This window comes from Acinonyx jubatus, chromosome B1, assembly GCF_027475565.1.
Source record: "Acinonyx jubatus isolate Ajub_Pintada_27869175 chromosome B1, VMU_Ajub_asm_v1.0, whole genome shotgun sequence".
NCBI classification, from domain to species: Eukaryota; Metazoa; Chordata; class Mammalia; order Carnivora; family Felidae; genus Acinonyx; species Acinonyx jubatus.
The window spans coordinates 81199843-81206285 of NC_069382.1; the positions used below are offsets into that span (position 1 = coordinate 81199843).

General features: G+C 37.6%; 1 non-coding gene across 1 annotated transcript; it reads right to left on the reverse strand.

The window, feature by feature from the left end:
* Positions 1-4503: 4503 nt before the first annotated feature.
* Positions 4504-4610, reverse strand: LOC113603144 (U6 spliceosomal RNA). The gene has a single exon (XR_003424683.1). It is a non-coding gene; the product is annotated as a U6 spliceosomal RNA (small nuclear RNA).
* Positions 4611-6443: the final 1833 nt, after the last annotated feature.

The window sequence follows — 6443 nt, forward strand, 5'->3', positions numbered from 1 at the left end:
GTATCCTTCGAGTACATACCTATTAGTGCAATTGCTAGGTTGTGAGGTAGTTCTATTTTTAATTTTGTGAGGAAACTTCATACTGTTTTCCAGAGTTGTTGTACCAGTTTGCATTTCCACCAACAATTCAAGAGGGTTCCCCTCTCTCCACATCCTCACCAACACCTATTGTTTCTTGTGTTGTTAATTTTAGCCATTCTGACATGTGTGAGTGGTATCTCATTTTGCTTTTGATTTATGTTTCCCTGATGATGAGTGATGAACATTTTTTCATGTGTCTGTTAGCCATCTGGATGTTTTCTTTGGAAAAGTGTCAATTCATGTCTTCTCATTTCTTCACTGGATTGTTTGTGTTTTGGGTGCTGAGTTTGATAAGTTTTTTGTAGACTTTGGATACCAACCCTTTATCAGATATGTCATTTGCATATATCTTCTCCTATTAGGCTGCCTTTTAGTTTTGTTGATTGTTTCCTTCACTATGTATAAGTTTTTTATCCTGTGAAGTCCCAATAGTTCTTTTTTGTTTGTTTGTTTGTTTTGTTTGTTTCCCTTGCCTCCAGAGACATGTCTAGTAAGAAGTTGCTATGGTCAAGGTCAAAGAGGTTGCTCCTGTGTTCTCCTCTAGGGTTTTGACGTTTCTTGTCTCACATTTAGGTCTTTAATCCATTTTGACTTATTTTTATGTATAGTGTAAGAAAGTCCAGTTTCATTCTTCTGCATGTTGCTGTCCAGTTTTCCCAACACCACTTTTTAAAGACACTGTCTTTTTTCCATTGGCAATATTTTTCTGCTTTGTCAAAGATTAGCTGACCAAAGAATTGTGGGTCCATTTCTGGGTTTTCTATTCTGTTCCACTATGTATCTGTATCCATATATGTATCTGTTTCTGTACCAGTACCATACTATCTTGATGACTATCTTGATGACTACAGCTTTGTGATATAGCTTGAAATCCAGAATTGTGATGCCTCCATTTTATTTTTCTTTTTCAGGATTGCTTTGGTTATTCGGGGTCTTTTGTGGTTCCTTACAAATTTTAGGATTGTTTGTTCTAGCTCCGTGAAAAATGCTGGTGGTATTTTGATAGGGATTGCATTAAATGTGTAGATTGCTTTGGCTAGTATAGACATTTTAACAATATTTGGTTCTTCCAATCCATGAGCATGGAATGCTTTTCCATTTCTTTGTGTTCTCTTCAATTTCTTTCATAAGTGTTCTACAGTTTTCAGAGTACAGATCTTTTATCTCTTTGGTGAGGTTTATTCCTAGGTATCTGTTTTTGGTGCAATTGCAAATGGGATTGATTCCTTGATTTCTTTCTCTGATGCTTCATTTTTGGTGTATAAAATGCAACAGATTTCCGCATGTTGATTTTATATCCTTTGACTGCTAAATTCATGTATTTTTTGGTGAAGTCTTTTGGGTTTTCCACATAAAGTATCATGTCGTCTGCAAATAGTGAAAGTTTGATGTCTTCCTTGCTGATCTGGATGCCTTTTATTTCTTTTTGCTGTCTTATTGCTGAGGCTAAGACTTCCAGTACTATGTTAAATAGTAATGGTGACAGTGGACATCCTTGTCTTGTTCCTGACCAAAGGGGAAAGGCTCTCAATTTTTCCCCATTGAGGATGATATTAGCTGTGGGTCTTCCATATATGGCCTTTATGACGGTGAGGTATGGTGCATCTATCATTACTTTTTTGAAGGTTTTTATCAAGAATAGATGCTGTACTTTGTCAAATGCTTTTTCTGCATCTATTGCCAGGATCATCTTCCACTGTTTTGTTGTTGCTCTTTTTGTTGTTGTTTCTGTACCAGTTACTTCTGCTCTAATCTTTATTATTTCCCTTCTTCTGTTTGCTTTAGGCTTAATTTGCTATTCCTTTTCTAGTTCCTTTAGGCATAGGGTTAGGTTGTATACTTGAGACTTTTGTTGCTTCTTGATGTAGGCCTGTATTGCAAAATATTTCTCTCTTAGGACTGCCTTTGCTGCATCCCAAAGGTTTTGGATTACTGTGTTTTCATTTTCATTTGCTTCTATGTACTTTTTTTATTTGTCTTTAATTCCTGGTTAACCCATTCATTCTTTAGTAGGATAATCTTTTTTTTAATTTTTTAAATATTTATTTTTGAGATAGAGCATGAGCAGGGGAGGGGCAAGAGAGAGGGAGACACAGAATCTAAAGCAGGCCTCAGGCTCTGAGCTGTCAGCACAGAGCCTGATGTGGGACTCAAGCTCATGGACTGCAAGATCATGACCTGAGCCTAAGTCAGACACTTAGCCAACTGAGCCACCCAGACGCCTCAAGTAGGATATTCTTTAACCTCCATGTATTTGTGGTCTTTCTAAAATTTTTCTTGTGGTTGCCTTCATGTTTCATAGCATTGTGGTCTGAAAATATGCATGGTATGATTTCAGTCTTTTTGTATTTGTTGAGGACTGATTTGTGACCAAGTATGTGATCTATTCTGGAAAATGTTTCATGTGCACTTGAAAAGAATGTGTACTCTGCTGCTTTAGGATGAAATCTTCTGAAAATGTCTGTTAAGTCCATCCAGTGAAGTGTGTCATTCAAAACTATTGTTTCCTTTTTTTAAAAAAAATTATTTATTGTTTAATTTACATCCAAAGAGCATATGGTGCAACAATGATTTCAGGAGTAGATTCCTTAATGCTCCTTACCCATTTAGACCACCCCCCCTCCGACAACCACTTTAGCAACCCTCTGTTTGTTCTCTATATTTCAGAGTCTTTTATGTTTTGTTCTCCTCCCTGGTTTTATATTATTTTTGTTTCCCTTCCCTTATGTTCATCTGTTTTCTATCTTAAAGTCCACATATGAGTGAAGTCATATGATATTTGTCTTTCTCTGACTACTTTCGCTTAGCATAATACACTCCAGTTCTATCCATGTAGTTGCAAATGGCAAGATTTCATTCTTTTTGATTGCCAAGTAATACTCCACTTTGTATATATACCACATCTTCTTTATCCACTCATCCGTCGATGGACATTTGAGTTCTTTCCATGCTTTGGCTATTGTTGATAGCGCTGCTATAAACACTGGGGTGCATGTGACCCTTTGAAACAGCACACCTATATCCCTTGGATAGACACCTAGTAGTGCAATTGCTGGGTTGTAGGGTAGTTCTATTTTTAATTTTCAAAACCATTGTTTCCTTGTTGATTTTCTGCTTAAATGATCTGCCGTCCATTGTTGTACGTGGGGTGTTAAAGTCCCCTACTATTATTGTATTATTATCAATGAGTTTCTTTATGTTTGTTATTAATTGATTTATATATTGGGTATTTACAAGTTGGGGGCATAAATATTTACAATTGTTAGATCTTCTTGATGGATAGACCCCTTGATTATGATATAATACCCTTCTTCATCTCTTGTTACAGTCCTTACTTTAAAATCTAGTTTGTCTGATATAAGTATGGCTACTTCAGCTTTCTTTGATGTCCATTAGCATGATAGATGGTTCTCCATCCCCCCACCTTCCATCTGCAGGTGTGTTTAGATCTAAAATGAGTCTCTTGTAGGCAGCATATAGATTTATCTTGTTTTTTTTTTAATCCATTCTGATAACCTGTGTCTTTTTTTTAATGTTTATTTATTTATTTTGAGAGAGAGAGAGAGTGTGTGAGCTGGAGAGGGGCAGAGGGAGAGGGAGAGAGAGAATCCCAAGCAGACTCCACATTGTCACTGCAGAGTCTGATGTGGAGCTTGATCTCATGAACCATGAGCTCATGACCTGAGCTGTCAAGAATTAGTAGATTAAGCAACTAAGCCACTCACGCACCCCTGACACCCTATGTCTTTTGATTGGAGCATTTAGTCCATTTACATTCAGAGTGATTATTAAAAGATACAAATTTAATGCCATTGTGTTACCTGTAGAGTTGATGTTTTGGTGATCTATGTTCCTTTCTAGTCTTTGTTGCTTTTGGTCTCCCCCCACCTCACTCAAAGAGTATCCCTTAATATTTCCTTCAGGTCTGGTTTAGTGGTCACAATCTCCTTAAGTTTTTGGTTTGTCTGGGAAACTCTATCTCTCCTTCTATTCTGAATGACAGCCTTGCCAGATAAAGTATTCTTGGCTGCATATTTTTCCCATTTGGCACATCGAGTGTTTCCTGCCATTCCCTCCTGGCCTGACAAGTTTTTGTGGATAGATCTGCAAACATGATCTGTCTTCCCCTGTAGGTTAAAGAATTTTTTTTCCCTTGCTGCTTTCAGGATTCTTTCTTTATTTGTGTATTTTGTGAATTTGACTATGATGTGCCTGGTGATGGCTGGCTTTTGTTGAATTTAATGGGAGTTCTCTGTGCTTCTTGGATTTTGATGTCTGTGTCCTTCCCCAGATTAGGGAAGTTTTCAGCTGTTATTTGCTCAAACAAACCTTCTGCCCCCTTTTTCCTCTCTTCATCTTCTGGGACTCCTATGTTATTATGTTTTAGTAAGTCACTAAGTTCCCTAAGTCTACCTTCATGGTAAACATATGAAAAACTTCATGAATTTTCATGTCATCCTTCTGCAGAGGCCATACTAATCTTCTCTGTATTGTTCCAATTTTAGTATATGTGCTGCCAAAGAAAGCACACATTTTTTATTTGTAAATCTGAGCTGTAACATGCCTATATGCAGGACTAAGCAGAAGTTTTTAATCTATAGGTCTTAGCAGCAAGGGAAATAGAAGCAACAAAGAGTCAGACATGCTAAATTTTCTCCTGTTATAATTTTCCATTGTCAATCTTTATTCCATTTCTATGGAACAGGGGCAGAACACAATAATGGTCTTCTGTAACTGCTTCAAGCCAAAATAGGGCACAGAAGGGCTTTGGAATGGAAGGATTTAACATGGTACAGGTTGTAACTCCCTTATTCTAAGGGATGGGGTATCACAGATCTTTCCTTATCTGAGAACTTGGATATTTTTCTGCATGGTTTGGCACTATATGACATTATTAGTTTTATCCCCAAGTATACTCCCAGAAATATTAACAGTAGAGTCAAATCCAGTTTTTCATTCCCTCTAAAACTGATCTGATATTGATGGGTATCCAACAGATCAGTAAACCAGTCCCAGCCACCTTGGAAAAGGGGGAGGGGGGTATGGTGGTCAATGGTTTCTTGTAGCCAAGTGGCTTCCTGCTTGATTTTATATGGATTCTTATTTCCCAGGAGGAGTTAATATGGGTGAAGGCAAGTGGTATTAGACATTGTACAGATTCTGCCTTTTTCAGCAAGCAATCAGTAATTAACAAGAGGCATTTCAATGGAAATAAAAGAAACACAGGTTAATTGTTGGAGCAAACTATAGGCCCAGTGTCTGAGTCCAAGTCCTAGAGAGAAGATTTTTAGGTGTCAGGCTTGAAGCATCCTCAGAAAGAGTGGGAGCACACAGCAGCACTCTGATGGATTTTTCTGTTTTGTAGTTCAAATGTCTCTGGTGCTCCTTTTGAGTGGCTCATAGAGAACAGGCGTGAACATTGTCTATACATGAGCTATTGTGGCAATTTTTCTGACGTTTATCTCAAGTTGTCCAACTTCAGTTTGCAGGACTTCAGGAAAAAGAAAGTTTTAGTTCTTAATAATTTTAAGATAAGAGAACAGGAGAAGATTGTAATCTTTAGTTTGGAGAGTCATGGTCAGATATTTGAGGAAACGAGAAGAATTCAGTGTCAGTCCAGTTTTATAGGCAAATAACAAACATTCAAAGATAATTAACCAAACGTAGAACCTAACATGCACAAAAATGTGTTATTGAAATACAACCTTTCTCTTTAAACTCATCTTCTTTCCTGTCAAAGGTAGCCAAATTAAGGGTAATTTGCTCATAAGGGGCAAAGCATCTGACTTCAGCTCAGGTCATGATCTCACGGTTTGTGGGTTCAAGCCCCACCTCTGGTTCTGCACTGACAGCCTGGAGCCTGCTTTGGATTCTGTGTCTCCTTCTCTCTGCCCCTCCCCCACCCTGTCTCTCTCACTCAAAAATAAATAAACGTTTTTAAAAAAATTTTTAAAGACTAATTTGTTTGTGAAATAAGTCTAGTTTTTACAAACTTGGCCAAATTATTTGCATATGCACAGTAAGAATAGTGATTGACCATATAGGTTTTTTTTTTTTTCATTTGCTTTGCTAGACCTTTTTATAAAGAATTTCAAATGGAGACTCTAACAGCTTTTTAAGGCCAGACACCAAGCCAAATAACTTGCCATTAGATTCATCTGCAATACTTGTAGATTGGGTGAATTCCTCTCTTCTCAAGGTCCCCAAAATATCCTGAGGTTCCTGCACCTGCCAGGAAGTGACATCTTCTACTCACTTGGTAAGTCTGCTGGGAACTCTGTAAGCAAGGTATCAGGCCAACATTTCCAAGAGCTCTATTGGTTCCTTAAAATCGACCTGAGCTCCTTAAAGTCATATGGTCA